The sequence below is a fragment of the Microcebus murinus genome, chromosome 5 (assembly GCF_040939455.1).
Source record: "Microcebus murinus isolate Inina chromosome 5, M.murinus_Inina_mat1.0, whole genome shotgun sequence".
Classification (NCBI taxonomy): domain Eukaryota; kingdom Metazoa; phylum Chordata; class Mammalia; order Primates; family Cheirogaleidae; genus Microcebus; species Microcebus murinus.
The window spans coordinates 112963745-112980355 of record NC_134108.1 but is presented as its reverse complement, the minus strand read 5'-3'; the positions used below and the strand labels follow the sequence as shown (position 1 = coordinate 112980355).

Genomic DNA, 16611 nt, shown 5'->3' with positions numbered 1-16611 from the left:
ATAATCATTGAAAGGATACACAAGTAACTCATAAACGTGTTTACTGTGGGTCAGGGATGGGTAGTGGAAGATGAGGTAAATAAAGGCAAGGGGCTTGCAGATCTTGATGTACCCTTTTTCATACATTATTTTTTGAGGCAAGTGAATGTAACACTTGTAGGGGACTGACATTATATTTTCCTGGTTTAAGAATTAAATTTAGTGAGTAATGTACATGTTCTGCCCAGATGTTTAAAAGTAATGTGCTCTGGACAAGGTCCCTGTGATAAACAGGGCTGTTGCCTAGAGGCATAACAAAGGACCTGAGCTGCAAGTAAACAAGAGCTGCCCAGCCCCACAGCAATGGGGGTCTGGAGCCACACAATAAACACATTATTCCTGTGATTGCTGCTTGAGCCCCATAAGATGGCTGGTTAGTCAATGATGGGGTAAGACCCCTCAAGGGAGGGGCGACCTAAGCCAGCACAGCTGCCTGGGATCAGCCTAAAATCTTAGGGGATCACCCTAAGAAAAGCTGGGGATAAAAAATGCCCCCTGTGGCTACCTTGCCCATCCTTGCTAATCTCAGTCCGTGATCTATGCCTGGCACCTAGAACAACCACCTGAAAACCTTGAGTCAAGGGATATCTGCGTCCCTAAGGCTACGTGTTCCAGAATTTATGGCCATTGCTGCAATGCCTGGGCGGTTACATCCAAGGAACTAACTTTAATTTTTTACAGTATAAAAATAAAACTGACCCGATGTATTATCACTCGAGTCAACCATCTGTATGTGTGTCTGCATTTTTCTTTGTGTTCTGTGTTTTTGTTTTGTGTTTTGTGTTCATCCTCCGTCCTGTAAATGGGCCACAGCAAGTGGCGCAGCGAACAGGGTCTTGAACCCTGGAGGGTCTTGAACCCTAAACGGAGTCTGTGTCATTTCAGGGTGAAGGACCAGGCAGGCACCCCTTTGGCTATTGGTAAGTGGCATCCAACAGGAAAAAAATGGGAACTACCCCCTCAGCCGCCGAGCATGAATATTGAATGTTAATTCAAGGATTATTAAATTTGGTGGGGGTTGAAGTGAAAGAAGGAACCCTAAAGCAGTTGTTTGCTTTAGTGCAGAGACATTGTTACTGGTTTCAATCTCAATCTCAGGTACAGTTAAATCTTCATAGCTGGCAGCAAGTTGTTAAAGCTTTGCGTGTCACCCATCAGCAAGGGGACATCGTTGATTTAAAAATTTGGTCAGTTTGTAGTGCTGTTACTCAGGCTCTCTCTCTCCTACGGCCGGACTTGGAGAAGGGTGATTCTGATGGGAAACTGATAAAAACCCTCCGAGATCTCGACCTCCTTCCCCAAGTAAAGATGATCGGGAGGAGTCCTCAGGAGAGGAAAGAGTTGATCCCTCTTCTGATGTTTCTGCCTGAGTCAAGTTAAAAGAGCTTGTTCGATCTGAAATGCAGGAGTCAATCCCTTTGTTTGAGAAGAGCAGGATGTCTGCCGCGGCTGGTCCACCGCCACCTCCTCCTCTTGCCGCCTTTCCTGTTCAGCCCACCGCCCGTCTTTAAAATGCATTTTTACTGTTCCTTTGGGTACTCAGGGGCTGGATGATGATTCTCCCCCTCCTCCTGATTTTGATGACAATCCACCTTCAATGCCAAAGTCAGGCACTGCTTTCCCATCCCCCGACATAGGGCGTCCCCATCGTCAGGGAGGCTTTTGGCCTGGAGTAGATGCTAACTATCCAGGAGGTGGTTTTCATGTTAGATGTCAAGGTCTTCCGTACAAAATTCTGAAGGAAGTCAAGCAAGCAGTTCAATCATATGGTCCCCAATCTCCATACTGGTCATATTGATGCCTTTTCGAGCCAAAACATTCCTTTAGATTGGGAACAGTTAGGAACAACTACCTTAGAGAGCCCTCAATGGCTGCAACTTTGCAGTTGGTGGGTTGGGGAGCATGTATTCAGGCTCGTCTCAACGCTCAACAAAATCCTCAGGGGCTGACGAGGACGAGCTTACAGGCTCAGGGCAATATAAAACCTTAGAAGCCCAAGCAAGACTCGGAGATGCAGCCGTAGCTCAGACCAAGTCCATTTTTATTTGAGCCCAGAAAAGGATCGAGACCTCTGGTGTCCTGGGTTCGTCCTTTGCCAAAATATGCAAGGCCCTGCTGAGCCATATACTGACTTTTTATCTCGCCTTAAAGAGGCAGTTCAGAGGAGCGTTAGTTCCACGGAGGCTGCTACTATTATCATACAATCTTTGGCTGTGGAAAACGCTAATCCTGATTGTCAAAAAATTTTGCACCCGTTAAAGGCTAGCGGCACCACTTTGGACGAGTCTGTCTGAGCTTGTGCCGGTGTGGGGGGCGCTGCTCGCCACGCCACCTTAATAGCTGGAGCCACTGAAAAGGGGGTGGTCGCCCCACATGTCACAGCTGTGGTAAAGTGGGACATACTAGAAAAGAATGCAGACGAGGAGGGCTAAATGCCCAGCCCGTAAAACTTTGCCTTCAAAGCCTTGTGGCTGGTGCAGTAAAATAGGTCACTGGACTAACGATCAAAATTTGATAAAGATGGAAATCCCCTTTCAGATCCCCAGTCGGGAGACTTCTCGAGGGGCCCTCGACCTCAGGGCCCCCAAAACAATATGAGGCCTCACTTTCAGCAGTACCTGGTGAGCGATGGGATGGCCCATCAGAGGTACCACCCCTTTCTGCGGACGAGCAATGCTTAAAAATTACCCAGTTACACATGGCCACCAAAGGCAGTTCAGCGGCCGAACTCTCTGTGGCCAGAACCTATACATTAATGCCAGCAGGGGGTGTTCATAAGCTGTCTACTCAAGTTTTTGGTCCCATGCCTCAGGGAAAAATTGGATTGATAATTGGAAAAAGTAATAACACCCTAAAAGGTCTTTTTATACACTTGGGAGTCATTGATCCTGAGAAATTCAAATTATGGCTTCTGTCTCTCAGATTACAAAAATTTTTGCAGGAACCCGCATAGCTCAGATTTTACTTCTGCCGTATACCCGTTTCCCACCTGAGACGCCGATCGCCAAGGGGGACGTGGCAGCACAGGCACAAAGGTGTTTTGGGAAACTTTAATTCAAGATTCTCGGCCTGTCCCCAATCTCACTGTTGCAGACCGCTCTTTTGAGGGGTTGCTAGACACTGGGGCCGATGTCTCCATTATTTGCTTTGCTCAGTGGCCCCCTGAATGGCCCAAGTGCGCCGTGCCCACTGTACTTTCTGGGCCAGGCCAGGCTCTACATGTTTATCGCAGTGATGATTTTTCATGTGCTTAGGACAGGAAGGTCAAAAAGCTTCTTTACAATTTTATATTACCGATATTGCAGTAAATTTGTGGGGCTGGGATCTTTTACATCAATTTGGAGCTTTTGTGACCATTCCTTGCTTACCTGCCAAGGTTAAAAATATGATGTTAAAAATGGGCTATGACCCCATACATTTTAAAAAGGCTTCTGAGGAGACATCCTCTCCTTTAAACTAGTTGCCACTGCTCATCAAACCCCTTGAGCTATGTCATTGTGTTGGCTCACCGATCAGCCTGTATGGATAGAGCAGTGGCCTTTAACAAAAGAAAAGCTCGAAGCTTTAAAAATTTTAGTTGCTGAACAGCTTAAAGCTGGACATATAGAGCCTTCCATGTCTCCGTGGAATTCCCGTTTTTGTTATTAAGAAAAAATCAGGGAAGTGGGGATTTCTCACAGATTTACAAGAAATAAATAAGTGTACCCAACCAATGGGCCACTTACAACCAGGCCTTCCTTTTGCCTTCCATGATCACTTGGGGATGGTCTCTTATGGTTATTGATCTTAAAGATTGCTTTGTTTCTATCCCCCTTCAACCCTCAGACTGTAAGCCCTTCGCTTTTACCATTCCGGAATATAACAATGGGCACCTCACTGAGAGATATCAGTGGCGGGTGTTGCCCCAAGGCATGCTAAATAGCCCTCTGCTATGCCAAGAATGTGTTGATCCTGCTGTTAATGCTGTCCACCTATGGCACCCCTCTATTGTCCTTTACCATTGTATGGATGATATTCTTCTTGCAGCCCCAAATCAGACACTGAGTAATGCTGCGTTTAATGATCTTTGGGATAAGCTTAAATCCTACAATCTTGTCGTTGCTCCTAAAAAATTCCAAACTGAGTTGCCCATTGATTATTCGGTATATTGTTTATCTGAACAACAGTTAAAACCTCAAAAATTACAAATTAGGAGAGATAATTTAAAAACACTCAATGACTTTCAAAAGCTCCTTGGAGATACAAATTGGCTACGACCTTTATTAGGTATACCTACTTATGCTTTGCAACATTTGTTTGCTACATTACAAGGGAGCTCAGCTCTCCACAGTCCTCACTCTCTTACCCCACAGGTCGAGCAGGAGCTGCAAGCTGGAATAATGTCTTAGCTCTGGATTACTTACCTTTCTTCAACCTTCCTCTCTGATTATTCTCTATCTCTTTCATACCTATCATTCTCCTAAAGGATGCCTGGGCTGAGATGCTGGCATCCTTGAGTGGCTGTTTTTACCTAATGATCAAAATTAAAAACTCCTTAACTACCTAGATAAACTCACTCATTTAATCACCAGGTGCTGCTGACAAACTCGCCAATTTTCCAGACGAGATCTTGATAAAAAGTTACAAATTTGAGTTCCAAAAACATTCAAACTAATCTTGAACTTTCTACCGCCTGGCAGGTAGCCTGTGCTGACTATGTTGGAACATTTGATAACCACTGTCCTCCTCACAGATTGTATTCCTTCTTACGTGTACATTCTGTCCTCCCCCTAACAATCACAGCTCATCAACCTCTATCGGCTCCTACTTTTTTTTTACCGATGTTTCCAGCACTCGCAAAACCGATTACTGGAGTTCCCAGGTACAAAAGGTTGTTATCTCTCCTTTTCCATCAGTCCAGCAAAGTGAATTTTATGCTATTTGTCTGGTGCTGCAAGACTTTCCCAATGAGCCTCTTAATATCATTAGTGACTCTCAATATGCCGCTTATGTCACCTCCCAACTACCTACTGCCTCGTTACCACTTAATTCTTCTACAACGGTACAGCAGTTGTTTTCACACCTACAGACTCTTCTTCTCAAATGATATCTTCCTATTTATTTGGTGCACATTCGTTTGCATTCCAGATTGCCCAGTCCTTCATCACAAGGCAATACCAATATTGACTCTTTACTTGTAGCTTTGGTTCAAGATGCCTCACTTGAGCACATCCTTCACCATACTAATGCTAAAAGCCTTCAACACGATTTTCTCTCTCCAAAAAACAGGCTCGTGCTATTGTCCGCTCCTGTTCCCCCTGTGCTCCTCTCGCTCTTCCCTCCCTCCCCCCTGGGTGCAACCCACAAGGGTGCATAGTAATCATATTTGGCAGATAGATGCTACCCACGTCACCTCGTTTGGAAAACTTCGCTATGTTCATCATACAATTGACACTTATTCTCATTTTCAGTGGCTACGGCTCATAGCTCTGAAAAGGCTGATGCAGTTATTACTCATCTTTATTCCTGTTTTGCTGTCATGGGACTTCCAGCGACATTAAAGACAGATAACGCTCCAGCTTATACCTCTCAAAAACTGCCAGCTTTCTAACACTCTATTCCATTCAACACATTACTGGAATTCCTTTTAACAGCCAAGGGCAAGCCATCATTGAGCGTACCAATCATACTCTCAAGCTTCAGTTACAAAAACATAAAGGGGGAATCAAGGAATCTCCTCACCAGCATTTACTCCGTGCCCTCTGTACCCTTAAGTTTTAAATTCTTGGCAGGACCTGCATGCCTCGGCAGCAGAGCGTCATTGCGCCTCTTCCCCTCCTTTGCAAAAGGCCTGTGAGCCCGTGTTTGCTGCCACTCCTACTGGAGGATGGGTTGAGGGAGAAGTTCTTCACTGGGGTCGGGGATATGCTTATGTTTCCACAGGACAAGGTTGTGAGTGGGTTCCTGTACGCCGGCTCAAAAGGCGATGTCCCAGTCAAGGTGCCGCACAAGATGACAACACGACATCTAAAACTAAAGAAGAAAAAGCAGTTGGTAACGCTGGCAGTGCGGCTGCCCCTTAGCCTACCTGCCTTTCCACTAATTTTATGCTCCTCTCTGGTTGATCAGGTTATTTCTGCTGATGCTCAGCATGTATATTGGGCTTATGTTCCCTATCCCCCCTTTTTATTTTTTATTTTTATTTATTTATTTATTTATTTTGAGACAGAGTCTCGCTTTGTTGTCCAGGCTAGAGTGAGTGCCATGGCGCCAGCCCAGCTCACAGCAACCTCAAACTCCTGGGCTCAAGCGATCCTCCTGCCTCAGCCTCCTGAGTAGCTGGGACTACAGGCATGCGCCACCATGCCCGGCTAATTTTTTCTATATATATTAGTTGGCCAATTAATTTCTTTCTATTTGTAGTAGAGATGGGGTCTCGCTCTTGCTTAGGCTGGTTTCGAACTCCTGACCTCGAGCAATCCACCCACCTCAGCCTCCCAGAGTGCTAGGATTACAGGCGTGAGCCACCGCGTCTGGCCAATCTCCCCCCCCCCTTTTTTTTTTTTTATTTTTAGCATACTTTTATAGTCAGTAGTTAATCCAGCCAATGCTGTTGATGAGGTAGTTTGACATCCTTTCCCCTAGCATAACAATATCAGAGAATGAAAGATTAAGGCTATGCAACTGAGCCAACAGGAAAATCAAGAATCTCTACCTCCAAGCCATTTCTGGATCATCCTTATGAAGAATCTGCACATTCTCTGGTGCTTCCTGTAGGCAGACGGAATGTTTTCACTAACCCAAAAACCAGTGCTGATTCTGACATCACAAGCAAATCGTAATTCTCAATTATTCTCCAGTGGTTAAGCTTTCACTAAAGGCCGTGTCACTTTTTTTTGAACCCCTATGAGGACATCACTATTTCCTCTTTTCTCTTTGCGTAGCAATGCAAAGGAGGAAAAGGGAAAATAGAAAACAGTGACAAATGTGATGGAGACAGCAGGGCCAGGGAATGGGAAACTGGATTCTGCAGCTTTCTCACAACCCCTGGCAGAGTTCTTCGTGGGAGATGCTCATTATTTTGCGCAAAAGTACAATGAGATTCCAGAACATCAGCCAAATCCCTAGTCTAAACTGGGTATGAAATTGCATGCTACAATACAATACAATTTCCCCTCCCAAATAATTTGTCACTAAACATTACACATGCCATTTGTGTGGAAATGAAGACCAAACTGCAATATGCTTTCCATTTCCAACGTACAAATAGTTTTCTTCCTGAGTATGGCAAATTCTAAGTAAGTAAAAATGCATATGTCATTTATTTGAATAGACTGAGCAACAGGTTAACCTTAATTAAGTGGTGTTTGATTGATGGGAGAGAAAAATGCTACATCAGAATTGTAAGAACTTTTGAATGTGCTTTGACATGCATGTATTTAAGGTTCTATTAAAAAGAATCTCAGTTTAATGCCTTGGTTTACAACTCCAGGGACTGGAGTACAGAGAGATATTCTTAGATTGTGCATTTGATATTTATCTCGTTCATAATGAGGCATTTTCCCTTATAGCAAGGTACACATAAATGCAAAACTTTGGTACTTACATTACAATAGGACATCTGCATAAAAAGAATAGTTAATACGCCAGCCAATAAGCCAGAAAATCTTATGCTACACAAATGTGTAGTTTTTACTGTGATGCTCAGACTGTAGTCTTATTTTTCAAGTTTTTGTTTTTCTTTGATACCATGCATTTATTTCCCCCTGAATCAATCACAGGTATTTTAATATAAGCTATTTTAAATGTAAATGTTATGCCTAAATATGTTCAGATTCATTCTATTAGTTGAAATAAACACAGACAGACATTAATACAATTTGAATAACTACATGTAAATGAGGCTACAGTACTATCCAATCCAGAGTATGTCGATTTCATTCACAAAGCCTTGCTATGCATAAATATAAAAATATTTATTTTCCAATATTTTCACTTTTGAAGTACTCCCTTCAAGAGGACACCAAAAAAGTGGTAAATAAGAGGTTTCAAAACTTTCTGTTAGACTATGATTTGAGGGGGGGATGAGTGGAAATGTCTATTGATAACTGGAGATGTTTATGGTAATGTGTGAAAGTATAAATGAACTCCAACAAACTCATTTTCCTCTGAAACCGTTGGGGTAAAATTTGTATATTATTGTTATTTTCAAAGGCTATTCTGCTTTTACTGAAATGCAACACACATTTACTGAGCACCTAGTATATTATTATATAGTCCAGTTCACTTTTCCCTAATAGGCTATCCTAGCCATAGGTGATCTTATCTCTTCCCTTGTGTATGTATGTCTGTGTATGTGAAAAGCTGTTTGCATGTATGTATGTGTATGTGAGAAGCTGTTTATATGTTATGTTCATGGTTAGTTTGCCTGTGGAGCAGCTTGGCGAATCCTCATCTACTTTTTATCAGTTTGTCGGCTTCATAAACCATCCCAGAGAGCAGACACACCAATCCCAGATCTGCCAGTTCTTTCTTCTTGGAAGACACTTTGAAGATTCATTTTCTTGAACCTTCATATATTGTTCATTCAGTGAAAACTTTTGGGGTAAAAAAATGGAACAGAGAGTTTCAGACAGCTCTGCAGAAACTGTACTTTGGTTTTCTGACTTCACTGTCCTTCGGAGTCGAATCTGCCACCTCGTCTGCGTTCTTCATGGCTGAGGTTATCTTAAAACAAAAATGGCAGGAAAGCTCTCCTATGCCTTGGGTAGGAGACAAATTTGCCTTTGTAGAATCTGTGGCTGAGGAAAGCAGACAGGGCCTGGCTGAAGAAGACATACGTCACCACTAGCCACCAAGTTAAGTTGTGGAACCCAAAGGTGACGGCCATGGAAATGTAGATCATCAGCTCCGCCAAGTAGTTGGGGGAGGAAAGGTATTTGAACCAGTCTCCGAAAGGGATTCTGTGGTTGCAGTGAATGACCACGCCTGCTTTATTTTTCCTGAGATTGCTGAGAATGACGTGGCACTTGTACTGATGGGCAGATGACCAGATGAACATCAGCATGCCGAGGATATGGAACCACCGCGCCTGCATCACTAGGTTTTTCCCTATTATATAGACATGCCTGCCGTCCAGCGGCACCTGGCTCAGCACCGTGAGGCCCACGAGCACATAGTAGGCAAGGCCAAAGCAGTACTGCACGATGTGAATCACGGCATTGGAGAACACGCTGACGTAGACACGAGCACTAAGAACGCGGACAGCGCCAGCTCACCACCTTGGAACTGTGCAGCCCAAGAATTCTGAGCAAACTGTGAAGCCAGTTTGGAAAAGGGGCTCCCAGGAACAGAGATTGAGTAAGGCACCAGAGCAGGAAGCCGTTCCACAGCACTGAGATGATATAGAAATGAGACAAATATCTTTTGGGGACATCGAAGGCCCGGCACACGGCCGGGCGCGGCGGGCCGGCGCTCTTGGTCTTCCCGTAGCGGATGAGGTCCCGGAAGAGCGCGCGCCCGGGAGCAGGCCGCACGGCAGCAGCTGCAGCAGCGCCAGCAGGAAGGCGGCGGCCAGCGGAGCCACAGCGTGCGCAACGGGTCCAGCGCCGCCAGCTCGGCCCGCCCAGGGAGCCATGGCCGCGCGCCCGGCCACCGCAGCCCAATCTCCCCCTTTTTAAAGCGGTATCTTGGGGGGAGCCTGAAGTCATCGTCTATACTAATGATTCCAAATGGCTGCCTCCTCCTTGTCAATATCAATCACCGCATCCCGGGCATGAAGGGAGACTGGGTTCTAATTACTCTACTTATGCTCAAGGGTATCCCATTTGTTTTGGAGCAGGACAGCATTGTCTGGTACCCTCTACTCAAGCTTGGGTCTGCAATATAACACCTCTACTTTTGCAGCCCGCACTGTACTATTATCTATGAAGGGGTTTAAAGGGATGCCTTCTAACGCAACTGAAAGACCTCCATCTCTGCCCCTTTGTTCTATGCCTCACACTGAACCTCCTGTAGCTCATTTTGATTGGAGCGTATGTAGAGGTAAAGTTCTAAAAGAAGTACGCAGTAATCCTAACATTGTTGACTGGAGCCCCTATGGCCACTTTAAGGAAAAGTGTTCTGCTCACTCCTTACGCTGGCGTGTTTATGAAGACACTGTCGAGGCCATTGCCAACGACGGTTATCTGGCATGATAAAGGCCCTTCCCCTCCACAGCCTCACTTACTCGGGGCTCAGAAAAACAAGGGCACATCTGGAAACTCTTGGCTACAGGAGGAAACCTTAAAATCTGGGTGGGGAATATGTCCTCAGATGAGAAGGGAGGCGTAAAGTACACCTCCAGCGTCGCCATTCTAAACCTTTACTGGCATGCGTTCCTTATCCTTATCTTTTACTCGTGGGAACTGTTTATTGGAATCAGTCTACAGGACAGTTGACTTGCCCTGGAAATTGTGCCCTATTTACTTGTGTAAACTTCACTCCATGGGCTACTTTTAACAGATCCTTACATAGTCTATATATCCTCAAGGCTCGTACAGAGATATGGTTGCCTGTTTACCTTTCCCGACCTTGGGGCGATTCAGCCCTGGTCACCAGTCTTTTAAATAAAATAACTTCTCTGGCTCGTAGAACACAAAGAGTCATTGGGCTGATAATCACGGCAGTCGTTGGCTTAATAGCGATTGCTTCCTCAGCTGCTGTCCCGGGGTTGCTCTACATCATTCTGTGCAAACGGCTGATTTTGTTCGTAAGTGGCATGAAGATTCGCATAAAATATGGCAACATCAGCAAGAAATTGATACTCGCCTGGAAGGCGAAATTATTCAGTTGCAGAATACAGTTCAGTGGCTGGGAGACCAAATTCAGGTTTTGACAACTCAATCTTTTCTCCATTGTGATTGGAATTCTTCCCATTTTTGTGTCACTCCTATTCCTTTCAATAGTAGTCGACATTGGACGTCATTACGAAAATTGTTAAACGGAGGCCAAAACCTAACTGGTGACCTCCAAAATTAGAACAAGAAATCACCTCTGCTTTTCAAGACAATCTGCCGGATTTTAATAATGATGAGTTCTTTTCTGGCCTGGCCAGTGGATTGTCGCAGGTCTACCCTTTGGCTTCATTAAAAACTATGCTTAGTAGTATTGGGAGTAATTTGGGTGTTCTCCTCCTTATATTATGTTTTGTGCTCTTAATCTACAGGTGCTGGAAATAAAGGCAAGCAACTCAGCAACAGCAAAGACAAAACATGGCTGTGTTCCATCACGTTCACCTTCAAAAATAAATAAGATAGGGGGAGATGTAGGAGACTGACATTATATTATACTGGTTTAAGAATTAAATTCAGTAATATACGTGCTCTGCCCAGAGCATTTTAAAGTAATGTGCTCCGGACAAGGTCCCTTATGATAAACAGGGCTGTTGCCTAGAGGCATAACAACGGACCTGAGTTGCAAGTAAGCAAGAGCTGCCCAGCCCACAGCAATGGGGGTCTGGAGGCCACACGATAAACACATTGTTCCTGTGATTGCTGCTTGATCCCCATAAGATGGCTGGTTAGTCAATGACGGGTAAGACCCCTCAAGGGAAGGGCAACCTAGACATGCACAGCTGCCAGTGTTCAGCCTAAGATCTTAAGGGGTCACCCTAAGAGAAGCTGGGGATGAGAAATGCCCCCGTGACTTGCCTTGCCCATCCTTGCTAATCTCGGTCCGTGATCTATGCCTGGTGCCTAGAGCGACCACCTGGAAGCTTTGAGTCAGGGGACATCTGTGTCCCTAAGGCTACGTGTTCTGGCATTTATGGCCATTGCTGCAATGCCTGTGTGGTTATGTATAAGGAACTAACTTTAATTTTTTAGAGTATAAAAATAAAACTGACCCAGTGTATTATTACTCGAGTCAACCGTCTGTATATGTGTCTCCATTTTTCTTTGTGTTCTGCGTTTTTGTTTTGTGTTCTGTGTTCATCCTCCATCCTGTAAATGGGCCATGGCAAACACTTTATGTAGTTAAAATATTTAGTTTTTATTGGTGCTTATATCATCTTGTGGTGGTAAAAGCTGGACTGTAAAATAGGGAGCTACTCTCCCCATTTCTCTCTGTGGTCACATAGCCTCTCACCTTACTTATTCCTAGGCTCACAGGTGGACCAATGGCCACCGCACTTGAGTTTCCACGACTTTATAGCTCTGGTGCCCATCACTGTCTCAGTCTAGGTTTCCTATTTTTCCCCCCAAATCTGTTGTGCCACTTGTTCTAACTTCTAATTCTCTGCCAGATTTTTTGAGCATGTTGTTTATCTTTTTAGACACACATAGTTGTTACATAGTCTATGTAATATCCCAGATTGCGGAGGCCTCTGGGTCCGCTTCTGTCATCTGTGGTTTCTGCTTTTCTTACTAGCAGTTTCTCTCCTCTTCGGTGCTTGTTTACCTTTGCTTGTTTGCTAGATGTATTTGAAAAGGTACTTGCAGAAGTTATTTGGAGCCTAGGATGATGTCATCTTCTTTCCAAAAGGATTTTTGGTTTTGACACTAGCAATTTAGAGTCACCTTAAACAATCAATGCTTGCTGGAGATTTTGGGGGGCTTGAGACTCTACTCCAAGTTCCTGTAAGCCTTTAAACCCTGCCAAAAACGTGGGTTCGGTTCTTTAACTCTCTTCAGGACCAGCAAATGTCCCCAGAACAGAAGCAACCCCAAGTTCCAGGCCTGCCTCCACAGATTCTTGCCTTTTCCAAATTTTGGCTCAGCAAAACTATTAATAGATACTTTAAAGATATTTCATACAGCTTTTTTAGTTGTCTTTGCTTGGAGGCTTGAATTACTCAGACTATTAATGGAAGCAGAAACCCTTCTGATCCAGGCCTCAGATTTTCATTGGTTTGCTCTCCTCTGGAGCTTAGCTTTCAGAAAACAATTTCTGTCCTCCTCCTCCCCCGCCCCTCCCCTCCCCTCCCCTCCCCTCCCCTCCCCCTCCTCCTCCTCACCCCACTTCTCCTCCTCCCCCCTCCCCTTCCCCCCTCCCCCTCCCCCTCCTCCTCCCCCTCCTCCCTCTCCCCCTCCTCCTCCTCCCCCTCCCCCTCCTCCTCCTCCTCACCCTCCTCCTCCCCCCTCCTCCCTCCTCCTCCTTTCTTTCTGTAGTACTAAAGTCTGCATGGCCTTTTCCAGCATACGCACATTGCCCCCTCACCTCCAGCCAGGGTGGGAAGAGAAGCCTGCCTCTTACACATCTAATATTCCAGAAGCGCTGAAGTCAGAGCAGCCCTCCTCACCGGGCTCCGAAATGAGAGGCCTGTTTACGCACTGATTCAGGCCCCTAAAATGCAGGCACAGGCTGCCGCGTGGAGAATTGTAGCTTCAGTTCGACACCATTATAAGGAGCTGCTCTGGGGCATAAAGGCCCCTGCTAGGTCTCAGTTTGCAGGCAAGGAGATTGGAGCTGCAGGAAGCTCTGGAGGCAGAAAGGGCCAAACAAAAGGCTCAGAGGTGCTGAGTGATGCGTGAAACGTCTGCAGGCCCCGAAGACTTTCACAGGCTCCACTTGTAAACGAAGCCTTTTCATCCCATTGGTTTGGGGTGAACTGTTCCCCTAGCTTTTGCTAGGTGAGGTGTGAGGTGACTTAAGGACTGGGGGTGTGTGGAGCGGGGAGTTTGGAGGCCGGCTTTCTGACGAGGCCTCTGTCCTAGGCATCAAATGCAAATATTGCCGGAGTCACGCACAAAGGTGCTGGGTTTCCATGGCGACTCTCAGGGGCCTTTGGGACCCGCCTTTCAGGGCTCTGGGCCTCGGTTTCTGAGGGACGGAGATGGCCATGCTGTAAGAAGTCCGAGGCGCGCAGGGCCGGGAGAGGAGCCGCGACGCCAAGTGCACCGGTCCGGAGGGGCGGGCGGGGCGGCCTCCCAGCGGCGGGCCGGCAAGGGGCAGCGTGCGGGGGGCGAGGCGTGGCGGGGCGGCCGTGCGGGGGGGGGGGGGGAGGGGGCGGGGCGGAGCGGCCGTGCGGGGGGGGGAGGGGGCGGGGCGGAGCGGCCGTGCAGGGGGAGGGGGCGGGGCGGAGCGGCCGTGCGGGGGGGGAGGGGGCGGGACGGAGCGGCCGTGCGGGGGGCGAGGCGTGGCGGGGCGGCCGTGCGGGGGGCGAGGCGTGGCGGGGCGGCCGTGCAGGGGGAGGGGGCGGGGCGGAGCGGCCGTGCAGGGGGAGGGGGCGGGGCGGAGCGGCCGTGCAGGGGGAGGGGGCGGGGCGGAGCGGCCGTGCGGGGGGGGAGGGGGCGGGACGGAGCGGCCGTGCGGGGGGCGAGGCGTGGCGGGGCGGCCGTGCAGGGGGAGGGGGCGGCGGGGCGAGGTCTGGCGGCGCGTCTGAAAGGCGCCCGAGGCGGCGGGCGTGGGGGCGATGGTTAGTGATCCCGAACGTATTGCCCAGTTTCCTTTGAGCCTTCCTTTGGGCCTTTTATTAAATCCCAAAGCACACGGTGGATGGTGACAGTCACGCGAAAAGGTGGGGAGGTGGGGCTGGAAGCCCGGGAGGGCTCAGATGCGCGTTGGGGCTCCTGCGCACCCGAGTGCGAGGCTCGCCCGACACTGGAGCCGCTGCGGAGAGGGCCTGAGAGCAGTCCGCCCGGTCGGCCGGGCGGCCAGGGACTCCCAGCGGGCGCCGAGGGGCCCGGCCGCCGAGCACACGGCCTGGGCCGGGCCCTGCGTCTCCCTGGGCCCTCGCGCCGCCGAGCCCGGTCCCCCGCGCCGTCAGCTCGTGCGCCGGCTCAGCCCTCTTTAGGGCCCGGAGCTGGAAAACCGCCGCGTCTGGGGAGTGCGCCCGCGGCCCCGCGCGCCGTCCGGGAGCCGGGCGGACGGCCAGGTTGTGGGGGCTGAGGCTTACAGAACGTTGGGCCTCTTCAAGGAAAAAGGCACAAAAATAAAATTAGGGCAAATAAAATTAGGAACCAAAGTAAATATTGACTTAAATGGGAAAAGCAATGACAAATTATAAATTTTAAAAAGGTGACAAAAGGCCGGGCGCGGTGGCTCACGCCTGTAATCCTAGCTCTCTGGGAGGCCGAGGCGGGCGGAGAGACAGCGCCACCTACTGCCCGCAGGGAGACAGTGGCCCCAAACGCTCAGCCCAAGGACCCTCCCATTGCCTGTTTGGCAGGTGGGCAGATAATCCAGGTAATGGAACGTCCAAGGACGCACAGGAGTTTAAACTCAACAAGGGGATCAAGACCAGGAATAACGATCTGATGGCACTGGGGTCGAGAAGGTTATGGCACCTGCATATGGCTAACAACCGCGCAGGGGCAGAGTGGGGGTCTGAACGGGCCCCTCTGTCTTCCACGTCCATGCAGTTCCACCACCCTGCGCTGGGCGTGAGTGCATCTCCTTTATGGGTGATCAGAGAAGTGAGAGGGAACCCAGGAGCCAGTGCAGAGGAGAATTTGAAGGAGAGGACTTCGCATGATCTAACGTTGGAGTTGTCATGTGGACTGAGAAAATATCACTAGGATTTGAGTTTAGGATTTAGTTGCAGACCTTTGAGAGAGTGGCTTAAGGTGCCCAGCCCTGGGCTAGGCGTAGGAGGGTATGGAAAGATACAGAGACATAGTCCTGTTGCTCATGGAGCTAAGTATGAGCCAAAGTCAGGGAAATTGGCACAAACCAAATGTTCATAAATGAGACAGTAGTTTAGGAAAGGGAGATGCACACAGACCTGCAGGCTCCTCCAACCCCTTTGTGCAAATCACTGTGGGCCCCTCTTCTGCTTCGGGGCCAGTGCTACCCTGAGCCAGGGCCCATGGCTTGGCAAGCAGACTGTGGGCTGGATCTGAGTCCGCACTCACCCCCTTTGCCAGCGGCTCTTCTTGTGCAGTGAACAGACTCCCGACTGTAAGTGGAAGCCCTGGACGAGGGATGAAGGCTGAGCTGTTAGGAAAGTTTCATGCAGGAAACGGGGCCTTGCGCTGGGCTTTGACTGATGCGAAAGGTTTAGAGCAGCTGCAAGGAAGACATAGGAGGCCTTTCTGCAGGGAAGAGGCAGAGCAGAGGCAGGAAGAAGCATAAAGGAGAGGGAGAAAATGAAAGAGGAGAAAATTCTTGGCTCCAATATTTTTGACACAGGTTAAATTAGGTAAGATCACTCATTTTAAAAGTTATTAAGAGGCCAGGCGTGGTGGCTCACACATGTAATCCTAGCACTCTGGGAGGCCGAGGCGGGAGGATTGTTGGAGCTCAGGAGTTTGAGACCAGCCTGAGCAAGAGCGAGACCTGTCTCTACTAAAAAAATAGAAAGAAATTGGCTGTACAACTAAAAATATATAGAAAAAATTAGCCGGGCATGGTGGCGCATGCCTGTAGTCCCAGCTACTCGGGAGGCTGAGGCAGGAGGATCGCTTGAGCCCAGGAGTTTGAGGTTGCTGTGAGCTAGGCTGACGCCACGGCACTCACTCTAGCCTGGGCGACAGAGTGAGATTCTGTCTCAAAAAAAAAAAAATTATTGAGTACCTAGTATATGTAAGGAAATGTGCAAAATAGGCTGACTCTGGGGAGCAGTGACCCCGCCATGTGCGCTGTGCGCAGTGTGTGAAGCAAGCCGCTGCCCTG

At 48.1% G+C, this 16611-nt stretch overlaps 1 long non-coding RNA gene and 1 pseudogene across 1 annotated transcript; both read right to left on the bottom strand.

Moving 5' to 3' along the window:
* Nucleotides 1-2109: 2109 nt before the first annotated feature.
* Nucleotides 2110-13942, bottom strand: LOC109730765 (uncharacterized). The gene is made up of 3 exons (XR_002223774.2): nt 13216-13942; nt 6734-6789; nt 2110-6051 (listed from the first exon to the last, which is right to left on the bottom strand). It is a non-coding gene; the product is annotated as an uncharacterized LOC109730765 (long non-coding RNA).
* On the bottom strand, nt 8056-9786 carry LOC105855359 (polyprenal reductase pseudogene; annotated as a pseudogene).
* Nucleotides 13943-16611: the final 2669 nt, after the last annotated feature.